Consider the following 12,500-nt stretch of genomic DNA (forward strand, 5'->3'; position numbering starts at 1 on the left):
TTATTATTATTATTTTAAAAACAGTTACAGATGAATGAAATTATTTTCGACAGCGTACCCATTCACGCGAATGCGCAAACCCCTCCCCCCTCTCTTTCCTCCCCATCGTCTTCCGTAAGACTTACAGGCAATTTCGGGCGGTGAAATATATATAAACAATTTATTGTGCAAAAAATACTTACAAAGTACAGCACAACAGGCAACCCGGACGCGGTGAAAAAAAAAAAACAAAGAATGTGTAGCATCGCGATAGGGCAGAGGAGCCTCCCTTCTTTCAATCCAGATCGCGTATACCCATCCTATGGAGGTATACGAGTTGTTTCGGAAGTAGGCCCAAGAGCTTTGCCGTCATAAACTCTTGAGGTTGCCATTTGTTTCAGCCATACTAACCCCCCTCTCTCATCCCCCCTCCCTCTCAAGGGGGAGGGGGCCTCTCCCCCCCCCTTCAAATCCATTGTATAGCCGTAGATGTTACCGTGGGTGCGATCCTTGAGATGGGCTTTTCTTATATATATGTGTTACGCCCGTGAGTGTTCTGCTATTCACTGGCCTGCAGGCAACAAATCATTATTTTCGTTTCCAGGCCTTGTAGGGAATATTCTTATTTCGGGGATTTGTTATTTTTTTTTAGAGGCAAAATCCAATTGGATGGGTAACCCAGTTCTCTGTATAGCCCCTCCCTTACAGAAAAGGAAGGGACACACCAGCCTCTTGCAAAGGAAAAACGCAGAGTAGGAGAGTTCCAAAGCGTAGGAGTTAGTGCAGAGAAACGATTACTGATTTTCTTAGATCAAAATTAATGTAGGAGAGATGTGCCTTCATCTTAGTCAGTCTTTTTTTTTTTTTAAGAGCCCCAGTCCTAGGCACTGAAATTTCCTCGAAGGAGGTCTGTGCATCCCCAGGCAGGAATACCAGTCAAGGTATTACCAGGAATAATAGTCAAGGAGTTGCCACGAATGCCAGTCAGGGAATTGCGTGCTTGTCTATTAAGATCTTGATCCGTGGCGTATATGCGCCAGTGACTCTGTTATTATAGCCTTAGTGAGGAAAGTCCTCAAGTTGCTCTTGCATGCACAAGTAGGATCAAGTTCCATCTGCCTTTTTCATCTCATTCCCACCTTATCCCTCCCGCTCCTCCTCCTCCCTCAATCCTCCCTCAATCCCCCACCTCCCACCCCCACCCCTTTCTCCCGTGTCTTCAACTCAACTTAGTAACCCAGAGGCTTCTGCTAACTTTATTCTTGAAAACCGGAATCTCTCTCTCTCTCTCTCTCTCTCTCTCTCTCTCTCTCTGCGCTTTACTCTTCTTCTCAGCCATTCTACCTAGAAGGCATCTTCTCCTCTCCTCCAACGTATTCCCATGCGCTGTCTTCATCCCCACCCACCCACCCCAAACCCCTCCCCTCCTCCCCACCCCACCCCATCACACTCTCCCCTCTTAAGTTGTCTTTGCTCACTTTGTGATGCCGTTGAGAATCGAGCATGGTTACGAATAAAGAGGTTGTAAACATCACGTTTTGTATTTTTATGATGTTTGTAGCTATATCCAGCAGACCGTGATTAATTTTAGGAGATTATCTGCTCTCTCCTCTCTCTCTCTCTCTCTCTCTCTCTCTCTCTCTCTCTCTCTCTGTTGATGTTCAAGAGGGTCATTGTGAAGTACTGCAGATGCATTCGTGAATAAGACTTGAATGTACAAAATCTATCCTGTGAGGAAATGTGTGAATTATTTTCTTTTATGAGGTGACGATCTATTGGGAAGCTGCTGCTCTGTGGAGCCATTAAGCAATGCAGATGTCCGGCGATCTCTCTCTCTCTCTCTCTCTCTCTCTCTCTCTCTCTCTCTCTCTCTCTCTCTCTCTCTCTCTCCTGCGATTGTATCCAGGTGACTGTGCTTCAGGCAAGCATTGTGTGCTATTGATTTCAGGTTTCATTGCTGCTCAAAGAGGCTTCGCTTTCACATCATTTGCCGAAATGTGCCACTTTTTTTTATCCTACGGGGGGTGTGAGGCCAGGTTGTGCGGGGAGGGGAGACTGACGGGGACATTAAAAATCCCGCATCCGAACTAGAAGAAAGAGGCCCCCCCCACTTCCCCTAAATTGGGGGTACATGTGTGAGTCTTTTTTTTAGGGGGGAAGGGGGTAGTCCAGAGAGAGGGAAGGGGAGTATGATGGGCTCTCCTCCTCCTCCTCCTCCTCCTCCTCCTCCTCCTCCTCCTCCTGACATGCAATCTTACACTTGGTCATTCCAGGTCTTTTATGGATACTAGACGCGGGTTTTATTGCCGGGAATTGCGTGCAGCTTTTCCACTGGACATTTGGAAGAGAGAGATCCCATTGCCGGGTGAGGGGTGTGAGGGAGGGAGGGGGGGTTTTTATGCGCGTAATCTTTATGGCACTGGAATGAACCTGCTATCATCCCCGACGACCGTCTTTTGCTTAACTGTACTTTAGGGGCACCATGCTTGGGATCACCTTCTTTCCACACGCCGCGCCGCCGACCTTTCGACAACACTTCCCCGCTACCACCGGGCTCCTGCTCACCCACCTCACTCTCCTCTCTCTCTCTCTCTCTCCTCCTTTTACACGTCTAAGTCGGTTCATTTTCTCATACATTTCTCTTCACTCTCCCGCTGTCTCCGCAGATTGTCTCTCTCTCTCGTTTGCACGTCTAAGTCGTTCTTACATACTACTTTTTCCCACTATCCAGCTGTGCAATTGTACTCTCTCTCTCTCTCTCTCTCTCTCTCTCTCTCTCTCTCTCTCTCTCTCGTTTACACGTCTATTTCGTTCTTTCTATACCTTTTCTCACTATCCAGCTGTCCGCAAATTATACGCTCTCTCTCTCTCTCTCTCTCTCTCTCTCTCTCTCTCTCTCCTCTCTCCTCTGACGTCTAAATCGTTCTTTCCATACATTTTCTCACTATCCTGCAGTGCTGCAAATTGTACTCTCTCTCTCTCTCTCTCTCTCTCTCTCTCTCTCTCTCTCTCTCTCTCTCTTTCTCACGTCTAATTAATTTCCATAAGTTTCCACTATTCCATGTGCACTATTCTCTCCTCTCTCTCTTCTCTCCTCTCTCTCTTCTCTCTCTCTCTCTCTCTCTATCTCTCTCATTACCTGTAACGTATTATCATTTCCAAGCTGATATGGAACCAATAACTACTTTCGGCTGTCGACTCTCTTATCTATGCAGTATCTGTACCAGTTTGTCATAAGGTCGAAAAATGTACGGGTCCTTGATAGAACGTTATATTTCTCCTTTCGTGTTTTCAGACTTCCATACATCTGTCCCTTTTTCTGGTCTTAAAATGACCCCTCCAGGTAAATGGCCCTTGAAAGTTTTCGTCACTGAAACCATCTGACTCGGTCTCTTTATTAAACCAGGCAAGCCTGCGCCATATATTAGGGTGTCAAGGAAGATAATGCTTATATGATAAGAATTCACTCATTGAAGAAAGTCCTTTGATTCACAGCCAAGTGGTGTTGAGTGCTCTTGTGGTTTATTTTCCTCCTTTGTAACCTTTGATTTCCAGCTACCTCGTGTTGTGGTTTGTTCTTGAAAATTCCTCAAATTCAACTCCGCCGGTTGTTTTTAGACGCCCCCCCCCCCTCTCTTTCTGCGGTAGTGTTTTTTCCCCATTCCCCATCCGTGATCTATTTCTATTTAAGCTACGTGTCTTAATGTGTCTTGGGATTCCCCTCCCACCCCACCCCAACACCAGTACCCCACTTCCCCATCCCCCCGCCATATCTCTTATCTCCGGAGACCATTTGTACCTTTATCGTCCATTCCCCCTCAGTCCGGTGTCTCTTTCTCTCTCCGTTTCGGTTATCCTCATGACTTGGCCCTTTCCCCTCACCCAGAGGCTCTCTGCTGTTCCCCTCGTCTTCATTTCCTTCTTCCTTAGAATTCGCCTTTCTTCTGCCCTCTGACCATTTTCCCGAGGCCTTGTGTGATATTCTGAGGGGAACAAAGTGAGGTCAGGCCTTGTTTCCATCTGCGTTTAGCATAGCATGTCTCTGGTCGTTTCCAAGTCGCCCTTCTAGTGTTATCTTTTGTTGTTTGGTTATCTTGCTTTAGTTATCCATGTAGTTATCGTCATCGTAAGTCCTCCTGCTTACTTGGTTGTTATCATGATTAGTCACAGTAGTATTAGTTGTAGGAGTAGTTCCTTTCCATGTTGTCCGTTACTCTCTTGGTGTCCAGATTAGTTAAGATGGTGAAATGACACATACTGGTACAGTATACTTTCATCAATGTTTTGTGTGTACGTGTCTATGTGTATGTGTGTGTGTGTGTGTGTGGTTGGGTGTAATTCGAGTAACCTGAATGAGCATTCTGTTCTTTAAATCAACAAATATTGTTGTTTCGTTGTACACCAGCAAATATGTTTCGTGTGTGATCTACACGTGGACTTCTTCACTCTTGAAATTCAATTTGCAAGAAGTAAACTGACTGGAAAATTAAATTGTATAAATTGATTGATATTCTTCCCTGAAATACATTTTGCTCGGAGTTGAATTATTTGGGGATTTCGTCTTGACTTTAAAAGGCATGTGTGTTTATCTTATGTCTTATTTTTTTTTTAACTTGAAATTCACTTTGTACAGAATGAAATGATTGGAAAATTTATGAGAAAGTAGTGGACATGTTTTCATTATTGTCATAATTTTTTAATGTTAATCCTTCATAATTTACGTCGTTGATCATGAAAGCATTATTTGCCCTTAGATTTCCGTTTTTATTTTGGATACGCCCTCAGACAATAGCACATATTATGTTAGCCTTGGACGTCCGCCTCCGCCCCATCTTGCCTCCGCTTCTCCTTTTCCTCCTCCTCCTCCTCCTCCTCCTCCTCTGAAGGAGATTTGATGAGGCCTATGGATGGTTATGGTATGCAAAAGGTGGATCCATTACCGCCCGGACATCTTGGGTGGGGCAGATCGAAAATTTGGGATGGTTGCTGAGGGCACGCAGCCACCCGCCCTGGCCTTAGGGCGTCTTGTTTTTATAAGAAAGAATTTTTGTTTTCGTAAACCAGAACTTTGGTATTTCGGTGTTGCGTGTTAACCGCAGCCGCCATTAATGACGCCTTCTCTCTCTCTCTCTCTCTCTCTCTCTCTCTTGCTGACTATACCTTCATTTTGGGTCAGGATAAAGGATAATGGAGAGCGGTGATCGTTATCCCATTTTTTATCCATCCTCCGCCATTCCCTAAGATCGCGTTGCTTTTTCTCTCCTCTCTGCATCTTTATCATCCGTACTTTCATTTGTATTTGTATTTTTTTTTATTTCTCGCAACTCCGTTCTTTTTTTTTCTGTATCCTAAGTTGTTTCCTTCCATGTAGCAGAACAGCAGAAGCCAACGGCAGCATCACAGCCACGGGAGGTCCTCTCCTCCTGTTTTGTGTGTGTGTGTGTAAGTTTGTGAGTATATGTGCGCGCGTGTGTGTGTATGTGCGTATGTGTGTGAGGTGACCTCAAGGCTTTGTTTATGCTTGCTCTTGATACACTTTCTTGTTTGCTGGAATAGCGCTCAAGGGGGTCGTTCGTTCCCTTACCCTACGCCAACTCTCTCTCTCTCTCTCTCTCTCTCTCTCTCTCTCTGTCTCTCACCTTTCTCTTTCTTCTGCACCTACACGTGCGTCATTCTGTCATGGTTTCTGCTCTCTCTCTCTCTCTCTCTCTCTCCTCTGTCTAGTTCTCTTGCTGCAGTTATTTTTTGTCCTGTCTGTCTCCTTTCATTCCATCCCTTTTTTTATCCTATTCTGGTTCTGTTTCTTTTTTTCTGAATTTTTTCCATTTGCTTTTTCATCCTCCTCTCTCTCTCTCTCTCTCTCTCTCTCTCTCTCTCTCTCTCTCTCTGTCTCTCTAGAGCAGATATGTATATATATATATATATATATATATATATATATATATATATATATATATATATATTGATCCCTTCCACTTCATTTTCTTTACTCCTTCCCCATTCGTAGATAGTTATCAGACTCCCCTTTTAACCGATTCGTACCTTCCATACTAAGGGGACGCCCTCGACTTAACTATTTCTTCTGCGTGTGAATTTCTTAGCTAACATAAGTCCCGATTCCATGATCTCAGCGACGTGTTTTATGACGAAAGTTTGTAACTTGATCGTTCATTCTCCTTCATTGCTGACTTTTCTCGTTTGCCTTTCTTTTATGATCCGTCCATTATCGATTTTAATTTGAGGAAGGGATAATTAAGCTGTATTGCTTGTGTGATCTCTCTTCCCGAGTGCTGGAATCAGAGTCGAGGTTTTATGAGGTCGGCTTCGAGAAGGGCTTTATTTCTTGTCAGCTTTAAAGGTGTTCTCTGGGTTTCAGGCAGTTGATGTTTGACTGGAGTGTGGGGGCTTCTTCATTATTTTTTTATTTAATTTAAGCTTTCTTGTAGACTTTTCTTGTTTATTTGTGGTGTTCATTTTAGATTTGCACTTAGGCTGTTCCAGTTTAATTTGAGTCTAATTTTATAATTATTTTTTTTTTATTTACCTTGGGGTTCGAAATGTACTTCTTGAATGAATTCTTGTATCTTAGTCTCTCTCTCTCTCTCTCTCTCTCTCTCTCTCTCTCATTTCTCTTTATCTCTGAGAGTCGAGTTGTTCTTGTTGATTTGTTTCTAGAATTCGAGCTGTTCTTGTTTAATTTACCTTAGGAATCGAGTTGTTATTCTCTGGGGTTGGAGTCGTTGTAATTTTATTTATGTCGTTCCTATGCAGCTTAATATTGGTTTTTGTTTGCTCTTTCTAATTTCTAATTTGTTTGTGCTGTTCTTCGTCTTTTGAAACTTATTTTTTGGATGTTTTTGCTGTTTAATGCATTTTATATTGACATGTTTAATCCTTGTCCTGAACCTATTTCCAATGCTGCTGCAGTCGTTCATTTTTTCAATCCGCTTCTTACTTCAATTTGATATTCCTTTCTTTTATTTCTATTTTATTAGACTTACATAAATTAGGTTTTCTCATGAAATCGATTTTTTTTCTCTGACCAGTCGTACGTTGAAAGTTAAAAGTTTAAGTGTGTCACGGTGTTAATTATATATAACGTATTTATGGGATAATTCTCTCTTGAAAAAATATATTTGCCTTTCAAGATTCTTATTATTTTGTAATACTTACTGCCATTGGAACACAAGGCACTCCTAACTTTGATTTTTTAAATTCATTTGTTTTTCAGTGCATGTTTGGATTCAAGTGGGTAACGAGAGCGAATGACTTGCTTGATAAAAATTGGTAATTTTCAATGCAAATGGCTTATAGCATACCTTTGTCATCCTCAGGAGGTGCACATGTCCCAAATAAATTCTGATAAAATACCTTTTAAGTTTATCCCATTCGCTACGAAAGGAATGATTATAATAATCGTAATAATAATAAGAATAACCGGCCCTAAAATCCAAAGAGATTCGAATGTCGTGTATTGCTGGATCATTGAGGGTATTATCGAGCTGGCAGGTGATAATGACATGCGTCCTAAGTTGGGTTCTTGCTTACGCTTTTAGCTAAGGGTGAAAGTAGTATATACAAACAAGCAGAAAATCGAATGTTAATAATAATAATAATAATTATTATTATTATTATTATTATTATTATTGTTGTTGTTGTTGTTGTTGTTGTTGTTGTTGTTGTCGTTGTTGTTGTTGTTGCTTGTATTATTATTATTATTATTATTATTATTATTATTATTATTATTATTATTATTATTATTTCGGCAGTGAGAGGCAGAGTCATGCTGTACAACTGTTACTGAAAACTGACCGATATTGTTTTACTTATAGCATGTTATAGCTCCTCTCTCTCTCTCTCTCTCTCTCTCTCTCTCTCTCTCTCCTCTCTCTCTCTCTCTCTCTGTAGCTTTATCAGTCGTTCTCCCCATCCATCCATCTCCCTCAGTCTCTCTCCTGTCCATCTTGTCTCACCCCCTACATTACCTTTTGTATTGGTGGGTCACTTCATCCCTTCTTTCTCCCCTTCCACAATAAATTGTTCATTTTTCTCTCTCATCCTTTTTTTTTTCTTTTCTCTCATTCTATTCCAATATACCTTTTCCCTTTAAATAAATAAAAAAAAGTATTTTGATTCTGCGCCTGATTGTAATCACTTAAACTTTGCTCTGAGGTCGTCCTCTCTCTCTCTCTCTCTCTCTCTCTCTCTCTCTCTCTCTCTCTGATCTGATTCGTCGATACTCCAACCTAATTCTTTTTTGGTGTCTGTCCTTTTTTTTTCACTCCTTTACATGAACCCTGGAAAGGATATGTGTGTTATCTATACTTTAATTCAAGTCGTGCATTTCTTATAATACAAACCTAATTTAGCAGACGGAAATATTATCTTTAGTAATTAAGGTGCACTTTGCCCTTTTCAATTCTTTTCTTATTCCTTTTCATGTAATATTTTCAGTTCCAAGCAGAAAAGAAAAAAAAACCCGTCAAAGGATTTTGCCTTATATTTTCAGCGGCGGTTCTGGGGAAAAGTATCACTTTTTACGCTGTGGAAATGTAATTTGATATTTATCCATTTATAATAACGTTTTTAAGTAATTACGCTGTTCAAATATAGATATTCCATTAGCAGGGGATATATTTACTCTTCAGTTTTACCTTTCTTCATGTGATATTAATTCAATTAACCCCTTTGTTAGTCCAGTACCCATTACGAAGGTCCGTGGAAATCCATTATCTAATTGACGTGTCGTCGCGTTTTGTGTTATTCGGATGAAATGCGCTTTTTTCTCTCGTCTCTCTCTCTCTCTCTCTCTCTCTCTCTGAGTATTTTTGTCTAGTCAGAGAGCTGCGGGGTTAACACTGGGAACTTGCATTTTGATGTATGAATATAATGAAACTAGAATTTTTTTTCTTTTTTAAATTTATCTTTTACTTTCTGTCTATGTGTCCGTGCGCTTGCACGCCTGTATGTTTTTTTTTAAGCTGTGTAAATATGTTTAAAGGTCCACATCTCCCCAACAGTGGCACAATTTATGGATCATTGTTCTGACAATGTAGATATTCACTAAATCTAACTTTGCTTGATTTTTTTTTCATTAAGTTGAAACTTAGAAATACGAAGAAAATACCATAACAAATTTGTGTAATTCAGGAAGATCTCTCATTTATACGTGCATTTATTTTCTTTGGAAGCTTGAATTTCAGGTCAATGCCTCGTATATATATATATATATATATATATATATGCATATAATGTATAATATTGTGTTTATAATGTATGTGTGTGTGTTTAGCCAGAATAAAGCCAATATTGTATAAATATGTACATATATATATATATATATATATATATATATGCATATAATGTATGTGTGTATATGTTTATATATATGCCAGAATAATAAAGTCATTCAGGTAAAATTACCTGAGATGTTTTGATCTGTGAGGTTAGAGCACCTACCAAAACAATACTGATAGCCAAAAGTGGCAGATTTCTTGGGCCGAAAACAGGAGTTATCTCAGGCTCTCAAGCAAGGGAGGGTGATGAGTGTCACTCAGTGCTAAGTATCTGCTTTTACATCAAGAATGAAGCTACGTCCTGGCCGTGACGGAAATGAAAGTGTGTCAATAATCCATACTTACCTTCTTGTTGATTTATGTTACTTTGTCGGAGGACACTTTGCAATTCCCTTATGTCGTTGTGGTTAAGGCTATGGACAAAAGTTTTGCATCTTGGGGGAAAGGAGGTACTAAGTAATGCTATTCTATCTCAGTGCAATTTCTGCTGTGCACACTTCTAGAACTCTGATTGAACGATTTCTCGATCTTGATAAATAAAAAGGAGCCGCCAATAGTGAGGGCTTCTGAAACGAAACAAGTGAACACTGAAACGTAACGCCAAAGGTTATAAGAACAAAACCCCGTGCTGGCTGGCATAAGGCCAGTTTGATTAAAGAATGGCAAAATGTTTATTCTGCAACAGATTCCATAATAAAATTGATTTTAAAAGGGGCTGCTGCTAGTTCCCCCTTGTTCATCACACAAACCTTTGTGCCGTTGACATTTAATATTCATCGCGATTTGACTGGAGAAGCTCACGTACGGACACGCGCGCACAGACACCCTCGATGACTTCTCCCCTTTCCTTGCCTCCGCCATTGTCAGCCGAGGGAAACGGGTGGAACTTCTTCTATCAGAGTTTCGCGGCGGGTTTGCTATGTGGCCCCGGGGTGTCGTTTTTCCTGAGGTCGTCAGAGAGATGTCCCTAGCGGCGTGGATGGCCGTAAGTGCTGGATGGAAGCCTCCTCCTCCTCCTCCTCCTCCTCCTCCTCCTCCTCCTCCTCCTCCTCCTCCAAGGTCTTCTTCTCTTCCTCTCCTCCCTTTTCTCAAGCCTTGCCGTGGCAGATATACGATCACAACACCAGGGTCCTCGTAACCTCTTATTCTTTTCCTGTGGGGTCGCCATTGCCTCATCTTGCGGGAATATTAAGGGGTCTCTGCCCTTACACAGTAATTTTTATTTTTTTGTTAGTCAAGTGCCTGAAAATGAATCAGTATCAGGCGTGAGTGATTAGTGCTCTTGTCGAAATGTATATCATCTTATAATTTTAAATTGGGAGACCCCTGAAGGGGTAATCCTCACTCCACCAGGGTGAACCATTCATAAGTCTCTCTCTCTCTCTCTCTCTCTCTCCTTGGGGTAGTAGCCAGACGAAAAATATAATTATTTTGCAAGTATACTAAATTAAAATGTCTTCATAATAAACGCAACGAATTTAGCTCCGTGCAAGGAACGTGTATGATCCTCGTCTTTTATCCTCTAATAAGTCTTTGTGTGAAGGATGATTTTCTGCAAAATCGTTTGAAGTAAGAATTACAAAATCTAGTGATATCTCACTCTAAAACTTATGCTTTTGTCACAACCTGTTCATTCTGATTATATCCGATAATCGTAATCGGCATAACATTCGTGATGAACGTAGATTAAGCCGTAAATTCTCTCTCTCTCTCTCTCTCTCTCTCTCTCTCTCTGACCGGAATTGGCAATTGTTGAGAAACCTTAAACACCTCTTCAAATGTCTGGAAACATTTGCTTTTTCCCACTTGCTGTGATCGTATTTATTACTGTTAGGTTGTTTTTTATATTTTAATGAAAATTTTAAAAGCAAAAAAATAAAGGTCGTGATACCTGAATGAAACACCTTTTCTACTGCAGAAGGTAAGAGCAAATTGGCGTAATACCCTGTCGTAGGTCGTTGGTCAATCCAACCACCTGAACTATCAGTTATCTCTTTGACTCCAGTTGGTTAGGGAACTCGTTACCACGAGAGAATACAGAGCCGAGTAGAACCTCATTTCCCTCCTTGCCATCGCTTTACGAAGACGTCAGGTCTGACTTCTCCTGATGTAAATGAATGTCTGAAGACGCGAATTATCTGAGTAATTCACGGGAAGTTTTGTTAATGAGTGCGTATTGCCGTGCGTAATGACATTATTGGGGGGGTCTGGAGTGGTCTTTTTTTTTCTGGTCATGTTCGTGTGGGTCGAAGTCTTGAGAATAGGGCGAAGCATGATGAAGATTGCCGTCGCTTGCATAACAAGCGAAGGGGCAAAGATTATTCCAGTGGAGGAATGACAACGTAATTGTCCAGCTCTTTGCCCAAGAGAAGTGTTGTAGTGTTGTGTTCCGGGGAATGGGCCCTCTTCCAAATATCAAGGTAGGTGTTTTAAATAGCTGTGACCTGTAAGGTAAGGTAGGTGTATTGAATAGCTGTGACTTGTAAGGTTCATTTTAACGTATTTCGGCGCTAGTACTTTGTCCATTAAATACGGTGAGGTGTGTTAGTAGAGATTTGAATAAATTATGTCCGGTATAAGCCGAAAGACAATTCGGAAAGCACGGCATAAAAGACATATGTAGCTGTTCGTTACATTAGTTAGGAACCCATAGAATCAAGACGAGCTGGTGTTACGGCAACTACCATTATAATGTATATTGTAGACAGTAGGTTTACAGTATACACAGCGGTAATAATCCCCCTCCGGCCACGGGCACGAGAGGAGAGCTTTTAGCAAGCCAAAATGGGGTTGGAAAGAGAGAGAGAGAGAGAGAATCTCTCACACTGTAGGTCTAAACTCGTATGGATGAAGCTAATTTTTCCGCCATATATCTCATGCTGGAGGCTGTGTATTATATATACAACGGAAGCCTGGCTGTTGACTCCCTTCTCCCCTTCCCCTATGGCGTCCCTTCCTCTCCCCCCCCCCGCCACCCATCCCCGAAATCGTAATGGTCAGGCTGCTACAGCCGCTGCGTTTGTGTGGGACCGACCACACCAAGGTCTAAAGACCACACCGAGGGTGAGGGAGGCGACACGCACGCCCACCACGCAGACGAATGTCAGATGACACGGAATGATTAAAGGATATTAAAAAACAGAGAAATGTCGATGGAAAATGCAAAGAAGCACTTGTACAGTATTGGATAAATGTGGGGGTTGTAGAATCGTTTGCCATAATAAC

General features: G+C 41.4%; 1 protein-coding gene across 5 annotated transcripts in view; it reads left to right on the forward strand.

Moving 5' to 3' along the window:
* The window catches only part of LOC136837231 (cytotoxic granule associated RNA binding protein TIA1), a 661,273-nt gene that overhangs the window by 186,423 nt on the left and 462,350 nt on the right, over positions 1 to 12,500 (forward strand). The window lies entirely within an intron of this gene.

This window comes from Macrobrachium rosenbergii, chromosome 1, assembly GCF_040412425.1.
Source record: "Macrobrachium rosenbergii isolate ZJJX-2024 chromosome 1, ASM4041242v1, whole genome shotgun sequence".
Taxonomy (NCBI): Eukaryota; Metazoa; Arthropoda; class Malacostraca; order Decapoda; family Palaemonidae; genus Macrobrachium; species Macrobrachium rosenbergii.